The sequence below is a fragment of the Panthera leo genome, chromosome C1 (assembly GCF_018350215.1).
Source record: "Panthera leo isolate Ple1 chromosome C1, P.leo_Ple1_pat1.1, whole genome shotgun sequence".
Lineage (NCBI taxonomy): Eukaryota > Metazoa > Chordata > Mammalia > Carnivora > Felidae > Panthera > Panthera leo.
This window is the reverse complement of record NC_056686.1, coordinates 89438260-89463866: the sequence shown is the minus strand read 5'-3', so window position 1 is coordinate 89463866 and position 25607 is coordinate 89438260. Positions and strand designations below refer to the sequence as shown.

The following is a 25607-nucleotide window of genomic DNA, read 5'->3' as shown; positions in this document are numbered from 1 at the left end:
TTTATTTATTTATTTATTTATTTATTTTTCAATATATGAAGCTTATTGTCAAATTGGTTTCCATACAACACCCAGGGCTCATCCCAAAAGGTGCCCTCCTCAATACCCATCACCCCCCTCTCCTCCCTCTCACCCCCCATCAACCCTCAGTTTGTTCTCAGTTTTTAACAGTCTCTTATGCTTTGGCTCTCTTCCACTCTAACCTTTTTTTTTTTTTTTTTCCTTCCCCTCCCACATGGGTTTCTGTTAAGTTTCTCAGGATCCACATAAGAGTGAAACCATATGGTATCTATCTTTCTCTGTATGGATTATTTCACTTAGCATAACACTCTCCAGTTCCATCCATGTTGCTACACAGGGCCATATTTCATTCTTTCTCATTGCCACGTAGTACTTCATTGTGTACATAAACCACAATTTCTTTATCCATTCATCAGTTGATGGACATTTAGGCTCTTTCCATAATTTGGCTATTGTTGAGAGTGCTGCTATAAACATTGGGATATAAGTGCCCCTGTGCATCAGTACTCCTGTATCCCTTGGGTAAATTCCTAGCAGTACTATTGCTGGGTCATAGGGTAGGTCTATTTTTAATTTTCTGAGGAACCTCCACACTGTTTTCCAGAGTGGCTGCACCAGTTTGCATTCCCACCAACAGTACAAGAGGGTTCCCGTTTCTCCACATCCTCTCCAGCATCTATAGTCTCCTGATTTGTTCATTTTGGCCACTCTGACTGGCGTGAGTGATATCTGAGTGTGGTTTTGATTTGTATTTCCCTGATGAGGAACGATGTTGAGCATCTTTTCATGTGCCAGTTGGCCATCTGGATGTCTTCTTTAGAAAAGTGTCTATTCATGTTTTCTGCCCATTTCTTCACTGGGTTATTTGTTTTTCGGGTGTGGAGTTTGGTGAGCTCTTTATAGATTTTGGATACTAGCCCTTTGTCTGATATGTCATTTGCAAATATCTTTTCCCATTCCGTTGGATGCCTTTTAGTTTTGTTGGTTGTTCTCTTTGCTGTGCAGAAGTTTTTATCTTCATAAGGTCCTAGTAATTCATTTTTGCTTTTAATTCCCTTGCTTTTGGGGATGTGTCAAGTAAGAAATTGCTACGGCTGAGGTCAGAGAGGTCTTTTCCTGCTTTCTCCTCTAGGGTTTTGATGGTTTCCTGTCTCACAGTCAGGTCCTTTATCCATTTTGAGTTTATTTTTGTGAATGGTGTGAGAAAGTGGTCTAGTTTCAATCTTCTGCATGTTGCTGTCCAGGTCTCCCAGCACCATTTGTTAAAGAGACTGTCTTTTTTCCATTGGATATTCTTTCCTGCTTTGTCAAAGATTAGTTGGCCATACGTTTGTGGGGGAATATAGCTTCTAAGATGGAATAATGCTCTCTGATTTGTACAGAGTTTTTGAAAGAAATTCTCTGTGACGCCTGCTATTTCCACCTGACATAGGTTAATATTACTTCAGTGTTAGATTAATGCATTTGAACCTTTTGAGTAAAATATCACTATCCTGCAATATAGTTAAACCTTGTTTGAGTTAATTATTATTATCCTGCAATTTGTATAACAAGGTTTCATTTACTGATGACAATCTGAATTATATTCATCAAAGGGAGGGAAATCTCAAAATCAGAGTATTATTGATCAGATTTACATTGCTATTTCTAAGTAATTAACATTGATCACATTCTGGATCAAATAACATATCAAAAATTATTTCCTAATGGTTCCAGAATTCAGATATAACACATTTAATTGTTGACAGAAATCCATTGATATTTTCTAAATTTCAAGTAGTTTACATTGGCTTAGAATTTCAGATACTTTTAACTCTAAAATTCTCAATTCTTAATTATTTAAATATTTGTCAATTATTTATTGGTCATACAAATAATACTTCAAGAATTGATCTTTCCCCAAAGAAAGTAAGTGATGACCATTTGTGAATGATTCTAGTTAATGCCTCTGGTACCTTAATTCAAATTCCATCTGTAGTGTATGTAATATACTGTACACCCATTGGAACAAGATAAATATTTATTGACCTAAAATTAAGCATTGTACTTCTGGTTTCCTCTCCAAAATGTAGAAAGCTGAAAGGAACTCCCACTCTTACAATGAAAAAGAATTGAACTAACTTCAAATTCTTAAGTTTTTTTAATTCATCAGAAATCAGTAAACTGACCCAGAATCTAAGGAGAAACATTGTCTACAGGAGAAGAAAATGTGCTAAAACTCACCCAGCTGAAGTAAATGCAATCACTCACCAGCAAGAAGGTGTTGAAACCGTGAAGCCCTTGGGGGGCTACAGAATTTGGGGAGTGTTTGTACCCTGACCTGTGTTTTTCCCCACAAAACCTGCCAAGGGTACACCAAAACAATCAGCCAGAACCCTGAGCTGTGCTGACTGCAGTGAAGACCTGAGGAGGGGAACTGTAGCCATACAGTAGGGACAGGTAGTTCCTACCGATCCTTCCCCTCTAGCTCCACACAAAACACAGTGTGTGCAAGGAAGAGTAACAGCAATGGCTTGAGTTGGTGAACACTTACTTCAGCTAACGGACAGTAAGGAAGAGGGAGGGATAAAACTCCCTTCTGGGGAAGAGGTAGAATTAAACACTGAGCCCAAAACTCCAGGCAGGGGAGGAAAAGGAGATCCAAGAAAGCCTGGTAGCCAGGGACACAGTGCATGCCTGAGACAAGAGACTTAGACTGAAGAATGGACACCATTTCCTCACACACCACCACCCAGCCAGATGGTTAATTACAGTGACAGCAGCATGCTGCTGGGAGGCCAGGGCAGCATGCAAAAAGACCGTCTCAGAGTCACAGCAGAAAGGGAAACCTAAAATTCAAAATCAAGCAAATTTTGCTCTGCTAAAGCACCTAACACCCTAGATACAAGGCCTCTGTAAATCAGAATACTATGTTGCACTGAGGGAAAACATGTCCAGAACAAATCTCAAACACAGCCCAACTCCTAAAATGGATTAATAAAATTTCCTGAACCAAAAGTGTAGCAGAAGGAAAGTTGTGACTGTTTTGATGCATAAGACTATTACCTCAGTGTCTCATGCTCTACATAACATGTCTGGTTTTCAACAAAAAATTGTAAGGTATTCAAAAGGCAAATAAAAAAGAAAAAGAAAATAAAAATGAAAATACTCTCAAGAGAAAGTAATCATGATAACCAGATTCAGATGTAAGACAAATGTTGGCTGGGACTAATAGAGAATTTAAAACAGCCATGATTGATAAACTCAAAGCTCTAATGGAATAGGAGGATAACGTGGGTGATCAGATGAGTAATTTCATCGGGGAGATGGAAATTATAAAAGAATCAAAGGAAAATTGTAGAAATTAAAAACACATAATGGAGATGAAGAAAGCCTTCAATGGGTTCATCAGCATAATCAACAAAACCAAGGGAAAAAAATCAGCCCACTTAATGGTTATTCAGCAGGAATTACACAAGCTGGAAACATAAAGAAGAATGTCAGTAGAGGGAGAAAAAGCAGGGTCTCCAATAGCTGTGGAACTATTTCAAGTGTTCTAACATATGTGCAGTTACGGTTGTAGGAGCAGAAAGAGAGAAAGGGGGAGAAGAAATTCTTGGAAAAAAAAAGAATGCAAATTTTCAAATATTCATGTTGAGTCCAGCTTCCCCCTAAACGTATATGATTTTTCAGCCCTGATGTTACAAACACCTTACCCTGCAGGCCTGGCAGGGTCTGCTCTCCCCAAACCAGGCTTGATGTACAACCAGTGCACAGAAATCTCTGAAAGAAGTTGCAGTCAGAACTCACTCAAGCCCCTCTGGCCTGCCATACTCTTATGTGTATACGCCTTCCCAGCCAAGGCACCTCTATTTGAGGGTCTTTTCAGGGAAACTTGAAGATACTTTTCTCCTCTATGACTTAGTACCCAGTACTTTTTTCCACTCCTGGCTCATCCCTCTATTCCCCCACCTTCTGCCTGGGGCCAGAAAGATTAATTTTTTTTTTCAGAGCTTCCTCAACAGTGACAAGAACCCCATGTGTGGGCTGATCCACCTAACCCTCAGCTGACATACTATTCCACTGGGGAAAACACAACAAGGTATACTATCGGAGTAAATAATTAAAGGCTTAGTTGTTATTTCTATTTTGTCTTGGCTTTAAGCAGATACTCTAACACCTGGCAAGTCCACTCTGTCTCCAACTTCTCAACCCCAGATAAATGTCAGACATGCAAATGAGGAATCAAGAAGCTCAAAAAGAAAAAAAAAAAAAAAAAAACACACACCAAGAAGGATAAATACATAGAAGCAAACAAATAATATGCCCACACTGAAGCATATTATACTGAAATCCCTAAAAACAAAAGAAAAAGAAAAAAAATGAAGGCATTAAGATAAAAAAAAATGTTACAGTAGAGAGAAATAAAGATAAAAATTATTGTAGCTATCTTGGCAAAAGTCATGCAAGCCAGAAAACAAAGGTGTGACATCTTAAAAGTTCTTAAAGGAAAAAAAAAAGTCCACTTGCAATAATATACCCAGTGACACTGTTACAAAAATTAAGAAAAACTTAAAAAATTCTCAAACAAACACCCAGAGAATCCATGCCAGCAGACCCACTACAGTAGATGTTAAAGAAAACTCTTCTAGCAGACAGAATATGATACCAGACTGAAACTTGGGTGGGTCTACAAAAAAAGGAGTAAATGTTGCTAAAAATAAACTAAAAGAAAGCAAAAGTAAATCAAATGTCCTCATTTTAATTGTTCTAAAAGAAAATTGCTTAAAACAAATGTGTGAGCAATGTATGTGGATGTGTATAATAACAGTGTATGTATTATATATATGTTTATAACATATACAAAATTAGACACCATAAAAACAACAGCATAAAATCTGAGGGGAGTAGTTAGGGATATAATGTTGTAAAGTTACTACTCTCTATGTAAAATGGGACAATACTATTTGAATTTGGACCTTGGTAACTTTAATTTGTATATTTTAAACCCTAGGCAATCACTAAAAACATTTCTCAAAAATAATAAATCAACATTGAACATTAAAACATCGGGGCGCCTGGGTGGCGCAGTCGGTTAAGCGTCCGACTTCAGCCAGGTCACGATCTCGCGGTCCGTGAGTTCGAGCCCCGCGTCAGGCTCTGGGCTGATGGCTCAGAGCCTGGAGCCTGTTTCCGATTCTGTGTCTCCCTCTCTCTCTGCCCCTCCCCCGTTCATGCTCTGTCTCTCTCTGTCCCAAAAATAAATAAAAAACGTTGAAAAAAAAAAATTTAAAAAAAAAATCATAAAAAATGCTTAACACAAGAAAAAACAGAAAAGAGAAACAAAGAAAAAATAGAATAGAAAATATCTATCAGGAGAGTAGATTTTAATTGAAATTTGTAAACAATAACTTTCAATATAAATGAAAGGACAGACTCAGTCAAATAGAGATCAAGCCCTGTGTTGGGCTCCACGCTGAGTATGGAGCCTGCTTAAGATTCTCTCTCCCCCTCTGCCCCCTCCCTCTCTCTCTCTCTCTCTCTCTCTCTCTCTCTAAAATAAGAAGAAAAAAAAAAGACAAAAATATACTGGTCAAAAACCGATAAGCTAAAATACATGCACAATCACAGCTAAAAAAAATTAACACTTCTCTCTCATTAATACTTAGAATAATATACAGTAAGTTAATAAAAATACAGAAGACTATCAACCAACTAGATGTAATAAACATTTATAGAACACTGTACTCAAAAGCAGAGCACATATTCTTTTTCAAGTGCACAAGGGTATTTCTCCAAAACAGACAATATTTTGAGCCATAAAACAAACCATAAAATTTGAGAGAACAGAAATCATACAAAATATCTTCTCAGACTTCAATGGCATTAATCTAAAAAACAGGAAGAGAAAGATAGCTGAAGATTCCCAAATATATGGAAATTAAGCAACCACTTCCACATATCCCTGGTGTCAAATGAGATTTCTCAAGGCAATTAAAAACAAATATATGTAAATGAAGGAGAATGAAATAAATATATAATCTATGGGATGCATTTGTAACAGTGCTTAGAAGCATATTTCCAACATTGAATACTTATTTTAGGGAAACAAAGTGGAACTCTCTCTTGGTGGCACAGATACTTAGTAGGCAGATTTTCACAATTTGGGTACAAAATGTTTATGAATCTGCATGTCCCCATGCTTCTCAGATCTCCTTCCCCAAACTTCCCATGATTTTTTTTTTCCTTCCAATTCTGTGACTAACTAGCCTAACTATTTGGCATGAAGAAGTGTTCCACGTTGGGCCATTTCTTTTTTCACGTACTGTATAACTGGATAAAGTGCTGGAAAGAATGTTCCTTTCAGAGACAGGAGAAGTGTCTTCAGCTTGGACTCACATACATATCTGGCCTTTCTGTTAATTCAATTTGGCACTTCTTCTCTTACATAAGTTGGTCTTAAATGACCCCTCTTGTGACCATGAATAAAAACTTATGGAGAAGCACAAGTGAAACACTGATAAATGATGTGGAAATCTGGGCATTTGTTTATGCAGTTTATTTTTAACCCCTGGGTATACTCATGTCTAATTTTGGATATATCATTTCACATCTCATGATGTATTACTGCTCCCGGACCTATTCAAACTTATGACTTCATAGGTATAACAAAACTCACTCATTAAGAGCATGGTCACATGATGTCCCATGGTAAGACGTCACATATTTCTTTCAAATGATCTACAATTCTCTGTTACAAATATCTTGTCCTCTCTTCAGAAATCTAGGGTCCTATGTTGTAAAACTTGTATTGGAGATCACCATAAGCTCTGCAGAGCATTTTTTACCATAAAAGATACTTTAATACATAGTGTCTAATGATATATTCTTGGCCCACTGAAAGCTAGTTGCTTACTGTGCCATATGTGAAATGTATCAAAGTTATATTGCTAAGTGTGAAATAAACAATCAAGACCCCTAAGGGTCTCAACTAGCATTGTATTTCCTTCTAGGTGGTAGAAATTGCAAGAAGCAATAATATACTCTTTACTTTGGGGCAGATCCCCAAGAATGCTCCAGATCACAAGACTCCCAGTCTTCATAAGGTTATAGAATAACTTCTAGATACTATGTAAAACTTCCAATACACTAGCCACTCTTGTTTATGTGGTATGATTAACATGATATCACCAAAACAGTAGACTAGTATGATGCTGTTTGTAATGTCCAAAAGGTCAAATTTCCTTTAGCCAATATTGCAGTGGTAGGATGGAGAGTTAACAGGCATAATCAAGGCTGTAGGTATATTTTCTCCTTGCCATTTGAATGCAAACTACATTATAGTCTTCCTTGATAAGGATGAAAATAGTGTATTCACTAACTGTTGTCACTGCCCCACACCACCCAAAACAAGTTACAAGGTTAAGACTGATGGCACCACAAAATCACCAAAAGGACATGCAAAGATTTATTACTCACATTATGAAGCTTTCTGAGAACAGCACTATTTTTTTATTAGCTTAAAATCCCTTCTAAACTCTTCATGTTTTATTCTGATCTTTTTATTGTCATCTTGTTTTTTTTTTCTGATTAGAATGTTTACAAATAATAAGTTCCAAGTTTTGTCTCAATGTTTCACTCTGAATATGTATCATTATCAGATGTTGATCTGAAGTCTCATTTTTAGTTTTAATAATATAGTGTAAAAATGACTTCTATTTGCTATCAGTGATGGAATAACATTTTATTACATGAATATAAGTTGCTTTCCATTTCTCATATGCATGAATTCACAGGTATTTATTTCAGCAAAATCATAATGTAGATACAAAAATGTGGACACCAAATTTACAAATTATTTTAAGATTTTTTTCACTAAGTCTGAACGCCTCAGGAAAAATATTTACCCACAATCTTTAACATTTTTGTGTGTTTTTTTGCCATTTGTAAAACTTTTTGTGTGAACTAAACCTCTCTATACATTCTGTATGCAGGATTTAAATTTTGTATATTATGAGTATTATAAAATGTTCCGTCATGAACAATCCACCCAGCTTAAGAAGCATTCATAAATAATAAACGTAGAGCCCTCTGTGGGCTCCTTCTCTATTGTATTATCCCGTTTGAATGCTTGAAATAACCACTGTCCTAATGTTCTATATATCTCCCTAAATTCCATCTATAGTTCATCACAAATGGATATATCCCTAAACATACCTTGTTCAATTTAGTACATTTTAGAAAAATATAGTAACTGAATAATACAGTCTATTCTTCTGTGGCTTTCATTTTTTTTCACTCTATGTTAGTCTGTCAGAATTATCCTTCCTTATGCATATATTTGTCATCTCTTTTCACAGCTGTTAGCTATGGTATAAATATTCCCCAAGTGTCCATGCTTTTGCTGATTGATGAGCATCTGAGTTCCACACAGTATTGTAATTACATATATTATTTCCATGAATTGATTTTACAGGTCTCCTGTAACAAATATACAAGGATTTATTTAGTGTATAGGCCAGACAGGTAGATCTTAGAATCATGGAGTAAGCACAGGCTCATTGTACAATATAATGCCAATTGCCTTCCAATGAGATGTGTCAACTGAGATGCGTTTGGTGTCACATCACCAGAATGCAACAATTCCTTCTGATGTATCCTTCTGCTAATACTTTCTGTTTCCAGGGGTGCTTGGGTGGCTCAGTCAGTTAAGCGTCTGACTTAGGCTCAGGTCATGATCTTGCAGTTTGTGAGTTTGAGCCCTGCGTTGGGCTCTGTACTGATAGCACAGAGCCTGTTTGGGATTTTCTCTCTCTTTCCCTCTGCCCCTCTCCCTCCTTGCATGCTCTCTCTCAAAATAAATAAATAAACTTATAAAATAAGTAAGTAAAAAAATAAATAAATAAATAAGAAATAAGAAACAATTTGGGTATATATTTTTAGTATACACACACACATACACACACACACACACACACACACACACACACCCAAATAAACAAAAAACTCAGAACAGTCTTTAGGCATAGAGGAGTTACAACACAAATTTTTTTTCAAATTTTTTTTAATGTTTGTTTATTTTTGAGATGGAGGAAGAGAGAGAGAGAGAGAGAGAGAGAGAGAGAGAGAGAGAGAGCAGGGGAAGGGGCAGAGAGAGGAAGACAGAATCTGAAGCAGGCTCTAGGCTCTGAGCTGTCAGCACAGAGTCTGATATGGGGCTCTAACTCATGGACCACGAGATCATGACCTGAGCCGAAGTTAGACACTTAATTGACTGAGCCACCCAGGCACCCCAAAACACCAATTCTTATTGAGTAATGACTTGAAGATTTCTCACCACATTTAGAAGAGGTGTTCTCTAATGCAGGAGAATACTGAACCGTAGTCTTATATATTCTGTTTGATAAAGGAAGCAACTACAGAAAGCTTTTATTTGTTCAAAGTACCCAGTGTTATAGATGCCAAAACCCCAACAGCTCCCCCAATGGTATTGCAAAACAAACACATCAAACTTGATTTTCACTAGAAATGTTCTTTATTTACCCCAATAAACAAACAAACAAACAAACAGACAGACCCAGATTTTATATATAAAGCAACACCACAAATTAGTGAGCCTCATCTTCTGGACAAGAACACCAAGTTAGTCTCTCTTCATAAAAAGCAATGACAATTTGAGGACACAATTTGCCTCTTTTGTCAGCACCAAGTCTGCTGCATCTGAATCTTTCTGTTTCATGAGAAATATGAATTCTCCACTGCTGTCTGTGGCCCCAGTTACTTGTTCAGGGTTAAGACCTCTAGCAAAGTCTCTTGGTTTATCAGCAGCATCTCTTTTCTTCTTTGATTTGCTATCACGAGATTCACCATCAGATGAGGATTGTCTTTTTGTACCATTTTTTTTTCTTTATTGGCTTTTTGAGAATTAAGAAATGCTTCAATTAGCTCTGGATAATTTAAATTTTCTTCAGGTTCCAAGTATTGTCAGCATCTGTAAATCCCTTCCACTTGAGGAAATCCTCCATTTTCCCATTTACTACATGTCAGCCCAGGACTTTTTCCACCACAAAATCTCCAGGCTCTGCCTCTTCTATATTTTTACTCTCTCCGTTCTCTCTTTCCCATGGTTTGCAATGTAGTTTTATTGGAGGACATGTTTTATTGCAGATTTGAAGAGCTATTATTCACCACCTCTGAGATGCTCTGGGTCTCGGGTCTGCGATGTCGCTGGCCCTGTGCTCCTCAAGCTCCATCCACCTCTCTCAATGGGTTAGTTAAAATGTAAGATTCCATCACCAGTGCCAGAATATTTTTTTTATGTTTTTGTTTTTTATTCTACCTCAAACAAAAATGATACCTCCTGATTCAATGTGTGCTAAGAGCAAATATACTTAGATTCTGCTTACTCTTTTCGCTTATTTAGTACCCAAATAGCTTTCTTTAATACACATCTGAATAAGTTGAATATTTCAATTAATAATATCTAACAATGTTACATATTTCTTTGTATATGGTAGTCTTAGACCAACACAGGTTGTTTATTCTTCAAGAAATTCATGACCAAGTTTTATGATGATGCAAGTAGATAAAACATAGCCTCATTTTTTTTTTCATGTAGGTAGAATATGTGGAAAATTGCAATACCTAGCATGCATTGCTACAAGGTCCCTTCCTTTTTGTATTCTGGTTTCTGCAACATCACAGTGGGTTCTGTGCCCTATAAGTTATGACTTTCAGAAGTAAATACTAAAATGGGGATTTTATAAATACTAAAATGGGTGGGTGCCTGGGTGGCTCAGTCGGTTGAGCGTCTAACTTCGGCTCAGGTCAAGATCTCATGGTCTGTGAGTTCGAGCCCCGCATCAGGCTCTGTGCTGACAGCTCAGAGCCTGGAGCCTGCTTCTGATTCTGTGTCTCCCTCTCTCTCTGCCCCTCCCCTGCTCATGCGCTCTCTCTCTCTCTCTCTCTCTCTGTCAAAAATAAATAAAACATTAAAAATTTTTTAAAAAATAAAATAAAATGGGAATTTGGCATACAGAATGTTTACGGGGAAGAAAGAGTGTTGGGCAAAGAAAAAAACTGAACCATCGGGGCACCTGGGTGGCTCAGTTGGTTAGGCGACTGACTTCGGCTCAGGTCATGATCGCACAGTTCGTGAAATCGAACCCTGCATCGGGCTCTGTGCTGACAGCTCAGAGCCTGGAGCCTACTTCAGATTCTATGTCTCCCCTCCCTCTACCCCTCCACTGCCCACACTCTCTGTCTCTCTGTCTTTCAATAATAAATAAACGTTAAAAAAAATTTTAAAGAAAAAAAGAAAAAACTGAGCCACAATCCAGGCTCAACAAAGCCTTGGTCAGTCATAGAGGGAAGATATGCAGCATATATAGCCCATCAGAGAAGTCTTACATTGGGCCCAAAACAGCGAGGCCTTTGTGCCCCCGTCTCAATCAGTCATTGGATGTGAGCTGCTCAGGTTGGCATAACCTTTATATATGGGTCTCCACAGACAAGGTATATATCCTGGTGGACCTGAAAGCTAAAGGCTGTCTGCTGACAAAGGGGGTAATAAATTCTAGAAAACAGTATGGAAGTTCCTCAAAAAACTAAAAATAGAACTACCCTACGACCCAGCAATTGCACTACTAGGCATTTATCCACAGGATACAGGTGTGCTGTTTCGAAGGGACACAGGCACCCCCATGTTTATAGCAGCACTATCAACAATAGCCAAAGTATGGAAAGAGCCCAAATGTCCATCGGTGAATGAATGGATAAAGAAAATGTGGTATATATACACAATCGAGTATTACTTGGCAATCAAAATGAATGTAATCTTGCCATTTGCAACTATGTGGATGGAACTGGAGGGTATTATGCTAAGTGAAATTAGTCAATCAGAGAAAGACAAAAATCATATGACTTCACTCATATGAGGACTCTAAGAGACAAAAGAGATGAACATAAGGGAAGGGAAACAAAAATGATATAAAAACAGAGAGGGGGACAAAACAGAAGAGACTCAAATATGGAGAACAAACTGAGGGTTGCTAGAGGGGTTGTGGGACGGGGGATGGGCTAAATGGGTAAGGGGCATTAAGGAATCTACTTCTGAAACCATTGTTTCACTATATGCTAACTAATTTGGATGTGAATTTTAAGAAATAAAAAATAAAATTAAAAAGAAGATCTTGGCAGTGCATTTCCATATCCATAACAATTTGTTGTTACAAGGGGTAATCTGGGTGAAAAGTTCTGCTTCAAGAATCAGTCAGTGTATGAGAACAGAACAGAATCTCAAGATAAGGGCAAAATCATAATTAGGTAATGTCATATTAGTCAACTGGAAGGACTTCTCAGTTGTTCTGGCACTAAACAATAATTTCATGGTGTAGAATGCTATTGTCACAGTCAATTTATTTTTCTCCTATAATTTCTTTAGCTTTTACTTCACTGTTCACTTTTACTTTACATTGTGAATGGGTATAATGCTAATTTGATTTTTATTTTAGCAAACTTAATAGTTACATGCTTTGATACTTTGATTTATTTTGCAATGATGACATGAATAAATAAGTTTTTATTAATTATTCTAGTTACTGAAGAGTCATTTTGATATAAAGATTCCAGTTTGTCTTCCATCAACTAAATGAATTTCTGAATTCCTTGATTTTATTTTTACTCCCTTCACTTGGTTTAGGAGGTACTTCAATTGTCTTTATTTTTACAGATTTGGGATATTCTCAAACTTTCCTCCATATCAATTTGAAAAATACACTGAACTGAGGTTACCTCAATGATTAAAAATCATATTTGTAGAAATAAAATGACCAAATCAGAAAGGGTTGAAACTTCTAAATTGAGCATGTTATCACTGATTGCTTTCTCATCTAGAGCATTAGCTGATTCAATTTAGCAATAGGACTGAATTCCATCCTCTTATCAGACCTTCAACAGAATTTTATACCCAGCTAAAAATATCACTCAAAATTAAAAGCAAAATAAAGATATTCATTCTCTCCCTCCCTCCCTCCCTCCCTCTCTCTCCCTCTCTCTCTCTCTCTCTCTCTCTCTCTCTCTCTCTCTCTCTCACACACACACACACACACACACACACACACGCATGCACCTAAGAGAATTAGTCGCCAGTAGAGCAACACTACCAAAATACTACAGGAAGTCTTCAGGTTGAATAAAAATAATCTCATATGACCTGAAGGAGGTATAAAAACCACTAAGATCTGCAAAAAGGTAAATAAATGAGCAAATATAAAATAGGTAAATATATTGCATGTTTAAAGCAGTAAATCTCAAATTTTAACATGCAGCTTTAACACCATATATAAGAAATCATCTATACTACAACACTGCTTGAGATGACAGAATATAAACATAATATTATTATCAGTAATAGGTCCATTCCAATTGTGAAATTTATATATCTAAAACCAAATGGGTGATTCTAATTAATCAATAATCCCACAATTTAAAGATACTTAGTTCAGGTGAATCAACCTTATGGAGAGTTGGCACATTTTGTTGTTGTTGTTTTTTTACTGTTTTGTTTTGTTTTTTAAAAATGCTTATTTATTTATTTTGAAGAGAGAGAAAGAACAAGTGGAGGAGGGGCAGAGAGACGGGGAAAGAGAGAATTCCAAGCTGGCTCCTCGCTATCTGTACTGAGCGAGATGCAGGGCTTGAACTCACAAACTGTGAGATCATGACCTGAGCCAAAATCAAGAGTCAACTGACTAAGTCACCCAGGAGTCCCAAGAGTTGGTATGTCTCTTTGGAGACAACATAATTCTGTAAACCTGTTTATGGTCCATATGTTCCTTTATGTAAGACACAAGATATAACTGCATAAAAGCATCCAGGAAACATTGTGAATTGATGTTACCATTAGTGTGGCATAAAACATTCACTTTCAATGCTTAAATAGCTGCCTATAAAGCAATTCAGTTTTACAAGTTTTACTTCACCATACTTATACTTATTCTCCTTGTTTACTTCCTTTGAAACTAGGATTCTACTTTCATTAAGACAGCATGTTTTACAATTTTTCTACCCCCAAAGTCTTTAAATGATATTTAGGGCACCAAATATATGGAATGCATATAGATTAAATATCAATCAATTTTGCTTCTGCAGATAGCAGTGAACACTAAAACTTGAACAGGTCTTTCATAATATTCTTTCTTGTGGTAAAGTTATTCTAATATAGACCCACATAAAACCATTACATTCATTAAAAAATGAACAGCAACAAAAACCCTAAAGTTACAATTGGTAGTATTTATTGAAACTTTAAGTTTTGAAGGAATTTTAAATATATTACCCAATTTAATCACCCTATTAATACGATGATGTTATTATTATTATTATTATTATTATTATTATTACTATTCTGTTGGTAAAATAATTGAGCACTAAAATATTGAGTAAATTCTGTTGGAGCTAGGATTTAGGTATGAGCTTCCCAGGCTTCCTCTAATGAAAGAAGTTTATAGTGAACTTCAGGACCCCTGAAACTCTATGTTATCTTTGAGGAATAATTTTCTAGAAGTATGAAACTACATAGTTACTTAAATGTACAAATAAAATTAAAGAAAATAGATACGCTGTATTTTTTGTACAACAGTATTTTTTTCTTTTTTCAAGACCAAAGGACTTATGGAAATAAAATATATTTTACTTGAAAACATCAAAGTGCTTTCAAGAAAATGAATGTAGAAGTTCTTACAGTGTCTTCTGTGATTAGTGGTTCCTGTAGACTTTCAATAACGCTAAGCTGCAATACAGAACAGTGAGTCACTAACTGTAAAGTCACACCATCTTTTCTCTAAGGAAAGTTCATAACTTGCAATACCTTTTGGGTTTGTCTGTAAGTAGAGATATCACATAAAATTTCAGTGGCAATATTTGAGATAAAAATGAAAAGAGAAATAGTTTTGAAATTAACTTTAAAAATAGTTCCTGTTATGAATATTTTATGGAAAGCAGTTCCACCAATTAGCTCCTAGGTATGCAGAGACCTGATAGCTGGATGCTGCCTGAGGCACATATGACATTAGAAAAATAAATCAGCTCTGAAGAATTCAGAGGACAGGTTCAAACATGAACATGGATTAAGTCACACAAAAATGAAAGGACTGAAGTATGGAGTTCTTGAAAAATTTGCAATGAGATTGTAAACTCAATTCTCAGTTGCTCAGTCTGTGTAATTGCTTGGATATACGCATATGAGAAGACTTAGAGCCAGATGTTGATCTTTTATTCTCACCCTATGGAGTCTGTCCTTTCTTTGAATTTATTACTGGTTCCTTCAAAGTAAATGTTCACTGGGGTTTAGATGAGAGAGGAAAACCAGGCACATAATGATGTTTGTGACTCTTGGTATGAGAGAATTTGGCAAATGATTCTTTCCTACTTGAATCTTCTTAGCAGCTCTCATTGACTTTTGTATAATAACTAGAGAATTGATTTTAAGTTAATCCAGAGAACTATTCTATTATCATGTAAATATTTCACATGTTTTATAGAATTTGCATCATGTTTTAAAAATTGCAAACCTAATGATATCTAGGAGATCTGTTCTCTTATCATTTTTACCCCCAATCATTACACTGGAAATGGAAGAGTTAGCCATTAAATATTTCTTTTTTTTTTTTTTTTTTTTTTTTTTTTAGCCATTAAATATTTCTATTTTATGTGAAATTTGTTTGGGTGTATTAGAATTCCTATTCTCTGAAAATATGTAATTAATCCCGCTTTACTTTCATTTATAATTTTTTATGTCAATACAAACTATCATTTAATATTCTTGTTAATTTACACACTGTTCATCCAGTTACATCATGTTATCCAACTCCCAGGAATATCATTCATCTATGATTTAACTTGAATGGCATTCTGAAGTGCAACCACAAAAAATAACGTCTTTTTGTGAATATTATTGGAAAGGGCATTATAATACAATGGGGAAGGACTATTAAAAAGATAAAATCTACAATAAGTATTTTTGAGATTCACTTGTTTATTCAGCAGTTATTTACAAAACTCTAGCATGTACCATTTAGGACATTTAGACCTGGAAATACACAGAGAACACCAGACACTGTCCCTTCTCAGAAAACTTGAAGTATAATGGGAGAAGGCATTAATACAATAATTATATAAATATATAGCTTCCTACTCTGATATATGCTACAGAGAAGAATCAGACAAATGTAAGGTAGTATGATGTAAGTTAATGCAATCCGATAAATAAAGCAAGGATTTTTTTAATAAAATGGCACTTCAGCTGGAAATCAGCCATGCTAATTAAGAGAGATATTCATATGAGGTTGATTTCCACATCCTTTGTACAAATGTCTTATGCAGTAGTGGGTTTGGAACGCTATAAAATAAAAGATTACCTGATCAGAACTTGGAAAAAACAAGTGAAACTAATGAGCAGTAATATTCTAGAAGCAGATAAGAGTCTAGGTGAGTAGGGCATAGATACATATTAAAAATTTGGATCTTTACCTGAAGAACAATGGGAACCAATTAAATGTTTTAAGCAGAGGTTTGAACAAAGTTTAGAAAGACCATCCTTTCTGGATCCTTCACTAAACTCTTGCTAAGCCTTTTTTTAAATTATATGACAACGTTGTATTTTCTTTTATGACAATTTGCTTCATATATTTTTATTCATCATGAGTAAGATAGTACCTGCTATGGTTATTCCTTATTCTTAATACCAATTAAACTTTTCATGCTCTTCAGAATGGGAGTCACAACTAGCTATGAGAAATAGGGCACATTTCTTATTTCTTTTAAATGTCTCAATCCATTTGGACATCTTCCCATTGATCCAGTCGAATGCTCTTCTCCTAAACTTCTCTTATTTTTTCCCACAAATCTATTTGTCCACTCCATTTCCCAAGGGCCAAAATCAGTTTTCCTCTCATAAGTTAATATATTAATTTATTGAAATCCTATTATATCTGGCAGTTGTTGGCTCAATAACCATACGTTTTAACAATAACCTTTAATAAGGTCAATATTCTAAATGTGTAACTCACAACACTGAAGGAGATTTTAAAATGACTTATGATCCCTTCCTAGCCTACATGCAAATCTAATACAGTTTATTAGGGAAAAATGCCTCTTACCCTTTTCCCTATTTTCATTATCACCCAGGGGTAATAAGAGATAACATTGACTGGACTATATTCATTATGTAAATAGTGTGGATTCAGAAAAAGTAGGTAAAGAATATAGCCTTAAAACAAAATAATTCACTTGGCATGAATTTTAGTTATCTATATTTTAAGAAATAGAAAATACTTTAGTATTACCATATAAAAAAATTAACCCATAATGGATCAAAGACCTAAATACAAAGCCTATAAAGAATCAAACTTTTAGAAGAAACATACGACAAAAGTCTCACAGCACTGGTTTGACAATGATTTACTGGATATGACACGAAAGGCACTTTTTGTTTTGTCATGTTTGTGACAAAAAAAAAAATAGACAAAAGTGGGATTCATGAAAAATTAAAAAATTTGTGCATCAAAAGACACTATCCACAGAATAAAAAGGCAATCTAGAGAAAAGGAGAAAATATAAAGAACTCATACAACTCAAAAACAACAAAAACAATCCAATGAAAAAATTATCAAGACTTGAACATACGTGTTTCCAAAGAAGGTATGCAAATGGTCAATAAGCACATGAAAAGATTTTTAGCAATACTAATAATTAGAGAAATGTAAATCAGAACTACAATAAGATACCACCTCATATCCATCTGGATCGCTCCTATCAAGAAAATTGAGGACAAGTGTCAGCTAAGATATGGGTAAATTGAAATCCTTGTGCACTGCTGGTGGGAATGTAAAATGGCAAAGCCATTGTGGAAAACAGTATGGCAATTTATCAAAAAATTAAAAATAGCATTACCATATGATCCAACAGTTCTGCTTTGAAGCATATACCCAAAATAATTAAAAGGCAGGTGTTGAAACACATTTGCACCCCTATGTTGACAGCAGCAACATTATTCACAATAGCTAAAGCATGGAAGCAACTCAATTGTCCACAGATGAATGCATAAGCAAGATGTGATGTGTGTGTATATATATATACACATATATATATATACACACACATATATACGTGTATATATACATGTATGTGTGTCATATATATATATATACACATAATTGTGATATGTATATACATACACAGAGCCATATATATACATATATATATACATGTACACAGCCATATATATATCTATATATCTATATATATATAGATATATAGATATATATAGATATATATATAGAGAGAGAGAGACACATTCCTCAGGGAAGGATCTAGATTATTGGTTCTCCAAGTGTCCAAGTGTGGCCCTTGGACCAGCAGCAGAAGTACCACCCAGAAACTTGTTATAAATGCAAATTTCTGAACACCCCTCCAAAGGTACTGAATTAGGAAGCTCTGAGGATGTAGCCTAGAAATCAGTGTTTTAACCAACATACCATCATTATTTACATGCTAAAGCTTAAGATCACTATATGGGTATATCTATGTTTCCCTTCAGTACACTCTATTTTTATCCTTTTAGCCCTGGAATTGATTGAAAGCATTTTTTTTTTTTTCTGGCTAGGGGGTGGGTGAGTAAGTTAAATTCTGTGAGCCTAAATAATTTATAGTATACAGCATGTCCTAACAGTAGAAATTATACTCTACTGAAGTTTACATACATATTTTATTTTCTGAAAATCAACTTAACCACATATTAACAGAAAATACTTGTATCTATTTCTCTAGAACAAGCTATAAACATGTCATGTGTTGAACATTTTCCTCTGTAAGTCTCTAACTCTGTAAGGCATCAGTGAACTTACAAAATCATTCTAAATTTAACCCACTTTTTTGAACTCCTTCTAATGCAAAAATAATCTGATCACCATATATGTTATTAAAATTAAAATTTCTTCTTTAGATAAAATTTTTTCATAATTCAATTTTATTTTTTCTACTACACATTATTCTACACTATTTGTGGCTAAATTGTTCTTACCATTTATTTCTACATATGAATTTTATAAGGATAATTTCCATGGCAATGAGTACAGGTTTTCAGCAAATAATAACTTTGAAGATGCCATGGGTTTGTGTTTTGGGTTATTCCATTAACCCTAAGAGACTTTTTTATTTAGTTTTCTTGGAAGGACTTAATTCGAAGTACAAGAGTAAAGATCAGATGTAAACTAGAATAGATGCGTCTTTCTGAAATATAATGCCTATAGAGACCTGCTTATATCCTGGGTTATAAAATGAATAATTTAAAACTAAATCAAACCAATTATTTCCAGATATGGTTGATATTTAAAGAATATTCTCTTCCCACTGGTAAATATATATTCATTCACATTTTCTCTTCCCGCTGGTAAATACATATTCATTCACATTTTCCTTCACAATTAACTTATTCCATTACTAAAGCTATTTTGTTTACTCTAAAGCAAGAAAATCAGACTGTATTTGTACTATAGTTGTTTTAGATAAAAATGTTTTATTTTTAAAGTGTTTTCATTTTTATTCTTATCATATATAAATGTAATTTGATAGTTATAAATAATAATTCTTATTTTTATTTTTCAACAAATGCTTGTTAAGGTTTTGAATATGTGGCAATTACTAAGAAAAACATTGAAAACAGAATAATAAGCAAATACTGGCTCTGATTTCATGAAGTTTAAAATATAAAGGGAGGCATTTCATATGCAATATTACAATATAATTTCATATCAAGGTACATTAGTGTGATTTTTGTCTTTTAATGTGAGTGCAGATAACTAAAATAAATGGTAAGATTTGACAGCATTACATATATTGAAGTAGTGTGCATATCCATAAATCTGTTAATTTAGACGGTACTTCAAAGACTTCATAAGGGAAATCTGCATATATAACCAGCATATAAAATGCTGCCTTCGTTGAAAGAACCACTTGAACAACATAAAAATAATAATTCTTCCAAATATTCCCACATTTCTGTGCCTTTTGCTCTGTATATACTTGATAACATGTTGCAGGTCTAGACTATAGCCTTCAGATCTTCTCTGTATTTTCTAGACTATTGTATCAGTTGTAGTAATCCACCCAGATACTTGACTGACTGACTGAACCTGTTGTCCATTTTTTTGATTTCTTTAGAAAGCGCAGGGGCGCCTGGGTGGCTCAGTCGGTTAAGTGTCCGACTTCGGCTCAGGTCATGATCTCACGGTCCGTGAGTTCAAGCCCCGCGTCGGGCTCTGGGCTGACAGCTCGGAGCCTGGAGCCTGTTTCAGATTCTGTGTCTCCCTCTCTCTCTGACCCTCCCCCGTTCATGCTCTATCTCTCTCTGTCTCAAAAATAAATAAACATTAAAAAAAATTAAAAAAAAAAAGAAAGCACAGTATGTATGTGTATATATGTGTGTGTGTGTGTGTGTGTGTGTGTGTGCGCGCGTGCGTGTATTGGGTGGAGTAAAATAATTTTAATTCTTTTAATATTTATTCCTGAAAATACTCCAGCTTTGTGTATGCTTTTTTTTTTAATGTTTATTTATTTTGAGAGAGAGTAGGGGGAGAAGGGGCAGAGAGAGACAGGGACAGAGAATCTAAAGCAGGTTCTGCGCTGACAGCAGAGCCTGATGCAGGGCTTGAACTCAAGAACCATGAGATCTCGACCTGGGCCGAAGTTGGATGCTCAGCTGACTGAGCTACCCAGGTGCCCCCAGCCCAGCTTTGTGTATTCTTATAAGCAAATCAGTGACTTTTTAAAATGATTCTTTAAGTTGAAAGAGCACTTCTATTAAAACCAGTAGCATAAACAAGGACGCTTTACATACCGAATGCATAATGATGTCCTTGGAAGCCCAATATACCAATATATTTATAGCCAAATATGCCACCAATATATTTATAGCCAAATATACCAATATATATTTATACAAATACATAAAGAAAACAATCATGAAATGCTAACATGAAAATATTATGTAACTTTAGATGGTTTAGAAATTAATTACACAGAGTAGACATGAATTTATTTTGTTGAACTACCTTGGAATCTAAACAAATGGTGTGAGATTAAACTATGACGATTAATTTAACCATATGATTTTTGAAACCTATCAAGATCCAAATTTTAGAATATGAAATTAAATGCAGGTAGAAATTAACATTTAAAAATATATTAAAATGTTTAATCTTAATTGTCATAGGGGGAATGCAAAATATCATTATAATATATACAATTTTGTATTCACTATGTTGGTGAAACTTACAATTTCATAGTACCAAAAACTAGCAAATGAAATATAATGGGAGATTGTAAAACAATGATATTTGAAAGTATCAATTCCTAGAAACATTGGAAAAATTGAATATGTGCAGTCTCTGATCCACTTATCCCATATTTATGTAAATTTAGTAGAGACGCTCAAAATTACATACCAAAGAATTTTAAAGCTGTTCATATTAAAAGTGCTTGTAATAGGAGAAAGCTAGAAACCAACCAAATGCCTATCAATTCAAGAATGGATAAATTTTAGAAACAGTCTAAAATATAAAATAGTTCATGAAATGGTAGAAAATAACCATTTGTCTTCTGGCACTTGGTATCAAGGAGTCATTGTAACCATGTAAAGTAGTAATATAATAAATCTTTATTTTAGAGTGTCTTGGTGGATATGATATTGGAAATGGGAGTATTTAATGCAATGATTGCAATCATTCAGGTGAAAGATGAAAGCTTATAAAAAAAGACTAAAGAGAAAAAAACTGATAGTGGATATGTTAAAGGAGGAAAATTTACAATAATATGTAGCAACTGGTTGTGGTGGGGAACATAAAAAAATGGTTATAACTCTGATGTTTGAATTATGTGATCATATGCTATATTTCTAATTGCAGTCTCTTGCACAGAAGAAACATTTCTAGATAAGGCAATTGTGATTATGAATTCAGATAAATTAGTACACAAATGTACTGATTAAATGAATATCTAATTTACAGATGAGTAATTCACAACTTAATACTGACTATCAATCAGTTCCCATTGGGTTACTGACTAGACTTTACATCAGGAAAATATCAAGGGAAGTTTAAGTAATTTGTTTATTCTGCTACTTGGACCATCCTTATCTGCTTTATCCTTTTAGACTCTGGTAGAGTGTTTTAGATGGGGGCATAGTCACTTCCCTCACAGCTTATGTAATACATTCAGTTAAGAAAAAGATTATGTGATGGGTCACCTGGGTGGCTCAGTCAGTTAAGAGTTCAACTCCTGATTTCAGTTCAGATCATGATCTCATGGTTCGTGAGTTTTAGCCCTGCATCAGGCTCTATGCTGATAGTGCTGATGGTGGAAAGCCTGCTTGGGATTCATTCTCTCTCTCTCTCTCTCTCTCTCTCTCTCTCTCTCTCCCTCCCTCCCTCCCTCTCAAAATAAATAAATTTAAAAAAAAGAAAAGAAAAGGATGATGTTGAATGTATTTAACAGTTTATTTTGGAATAGTTTTTGAAAGATAGATAAGAGGTATACAATGGCTGCTTTACATGACTGCTTATTCATATCTCTAGTGTTTTTTATAGATGTTAGAGATTTCTGACATCCAAAACTACTGAATCTCTGAGCTGAAAATTAATTTAAGTGATTTTTTCCCTCATTCTACATTTGACCTGTAACTGAAGATCATACTGTGAAAATTTTGTGCATTTGGGTTCACTGGTTAATCCTACCAAACATTTTAGGAAGAAATTATACTAATCCTCTATAATCATCTCTTTCAGACAACAGAAGTAGAAGGAATACTTCCTAACTCATTCTACACAGCCGGGATTACCCAAATGCAAAAACAGACAAAGAAATTACAAGAAAAGGAAATATAGACCAATATATCTCATGAACATAGATTAAAAATCCTCAACAAAATATTATTCACTTGAATCCAAAAAAGTATTTAAAAATTACACACAATCACATGGTATTTATTCTAGGTATGCAATATGGGTTCAACATTCAAAAATCAATTAATGTAACCCCTCACATCAACAGACAAAAAAAAGAAAAATCACACAATCATATCAATAGATACAGAAAAAAACATTTGACAAAATCTATCACCCATTTATGAAAAAAACTCAGGAAAGCAGTAATAAAGGGGAAACTTTCTCAACTTGATAAAGACTAACTGTAAAAAACCTATAGCTAACATCATACTTAATGGTAAAAAACTTGAAGCTTTCCTATTAAGATCAGGTACAAATCAAGGATGTTCCATCTCATTACTGCTTTTCAACATTATACTGTAAGTCTTTGCTAATGCAATTAAATAAGAAAAGAAAACAAAAGTAAACAGAGTGGGAAGACATAAAATTATCTTTGTTCACAGATGACATGATTTGTCTATACAGAAAATTCGAAAGAATCAACCATAAAACCTCTAGGAACTAACAAGTGATTATAGCAAGATTGTAGGATACAAGGTTAAGATCCAAAAGTCAATTGATTTCCTATATATTAACAATGAATAAGTGTATTTTAAATTTTTTTAACTTTTATTTATTTTTGAGACAGAGACAGAGCATGAACGGGGGAGGGTCGGAGAGAGGGAGACACAGAATCCGAAACAGGCTCCAGGCTCTGACCTGTCAGCACAGAGCCCGACGCGGGGCTCTAACTCACGGACCGCGATTTCATGACCTGAGCCGAAGTCGGCCGCTTAACCGACTGAGCCACCCAGGCGCCCCTGAATAAGTGTATTTTAAATGAAAAACACATTACCATTTATATTAACAGCCCCCAAATGAAATATTTAGATATAAGTCTAATAAATATGCACAATAACTATATGAATAAAACTGCAAAAGTCTGATGAATAAAATAAAAAAGAACTAAATAGATGGAAAAATATTCCAGGTCATGGATAGGAATACTGAATATTGTCAAGATGTCAATTCTTCCCAACTTGATGTATGGATTCAATGCAATCTAAATCAAAATCGCAGCAAGTTATTTTATGGATATGGACAAATTAATCCTAAAGCTTACATGGAGAGGCAAAGATATTACCAGACAACACAATACTGAATAACAAAGTTGGAGCACTGATGCTACCTGACTTCAAGACTTACTGTAACTCTTCAGTAACCAAGACAGCATGATGTTGGCAAAAGTAGACACAAATAGATAAATGAAACAGTATAGACACCCCCGACACAGACCCACGTAAACAGAGTCAACTGATCATTGACAAAGGAGCAAAGATAATACAATGGACAAAGATGGTCTTTTTCAACAAATGGTACTGGAACAACTGGAGATCTCCAAGAAAAAACATGAATCTAGACACAGATCATATACCCTGTGCAACAATAACTCAAAATGGATAACAGACCTAACTATATAATGTAAAATTACAAAACTCCTAGAAGATAACATAAGAGAAAACCTAGGTGACCTTGGATATGGTAATACCTTTTTAGATACAATACCAAAAACATGATCCATGAAAGAAATCATTGATAAGCTAGATGTCATTAAAATTAAAAACTTCTGCTCAGCAAAAGATAAAATCAAAAGAATTAAAAGACAAGCCACAGCCTAGGAGAAAATATTTGCAAAAGACACATCTGGGGACCTCAGTGGTTCAGTCGGTTAAGTTAAGCATCTAACTTGATTTTGGCTCAGGTCATGATTATGCAGTTCGTGAGATTAAGCCTCACATCAAGCTCGTGCTGAGAGCACAGAGCTTGCTTGGGATTCTCTGAGCTTCTCTCTCTGCCCCTCCCTCTTTCTCTGTCCCTCTCTCCCTCAAAATAAATAAATAAATATTTTAAAAATTTAAAAAAGACATCTGATAAAGAATTTTTATTACTATATATATATATAGAGAGAGAGATATATAGATATATATCTATATCTATATATCTCTCTCTCTATATATATATATATAGAGATATATAGATATATAGATATATATATATATATATATATATATATATATATATATATATATACACATACAAATAGCTCTTAAACTCTACCATAGGAAACAACAACCTGATTAATAATTGGGACAAAGATCTTAACACATACCGTGAAGAAGATACACAGATGGCAGAGAAGCATAAGAGAAGTTGTTCAACATCGTATGTTATCAGGGGAATGCAAATTAAAACAATGAGATACCACTGCACACCTGTTAGAATGGCCAAAATTCAGAACATTGATTGCCAAATGGCAAAGATGTGAGAAACAAGAATTCTCATACACTGCTGGTGTGAATACAAGATGAATGTCCATTCTGGAAAACAATCTGATGGTTTTTGACAAAACTAAACATACTCTTACCATGTTATACAGAAATCATGTTCCTTGGTGTTTGTCCAGAGGAGCTGGAAACTTATGTCCACACAAAAACCTAATGTTTATAAAACATGTTGATATTTATCAAAATGGATGAGTAAAGCAGTTTTACTCATAATGCCAAAACTTGGAAGCAGCCAGGATACCCTTCAGTAGATGAAATAGATGAACTGTGGTACTAAGCAGAC

General features: G+C 34.7%; 1 pseudogene; it reads right to left on the bottom strand.

The window, feature by feature from the left end:
* Positions 1-9608: 9608 nt before the first annotated feature.
* Positions 9609-10215, bottom strand: LOC122225939 (annotated as a pseudogene).
* Between the last annotated feature and the right edge of the window lie 15392 nt (positions 10216-25607).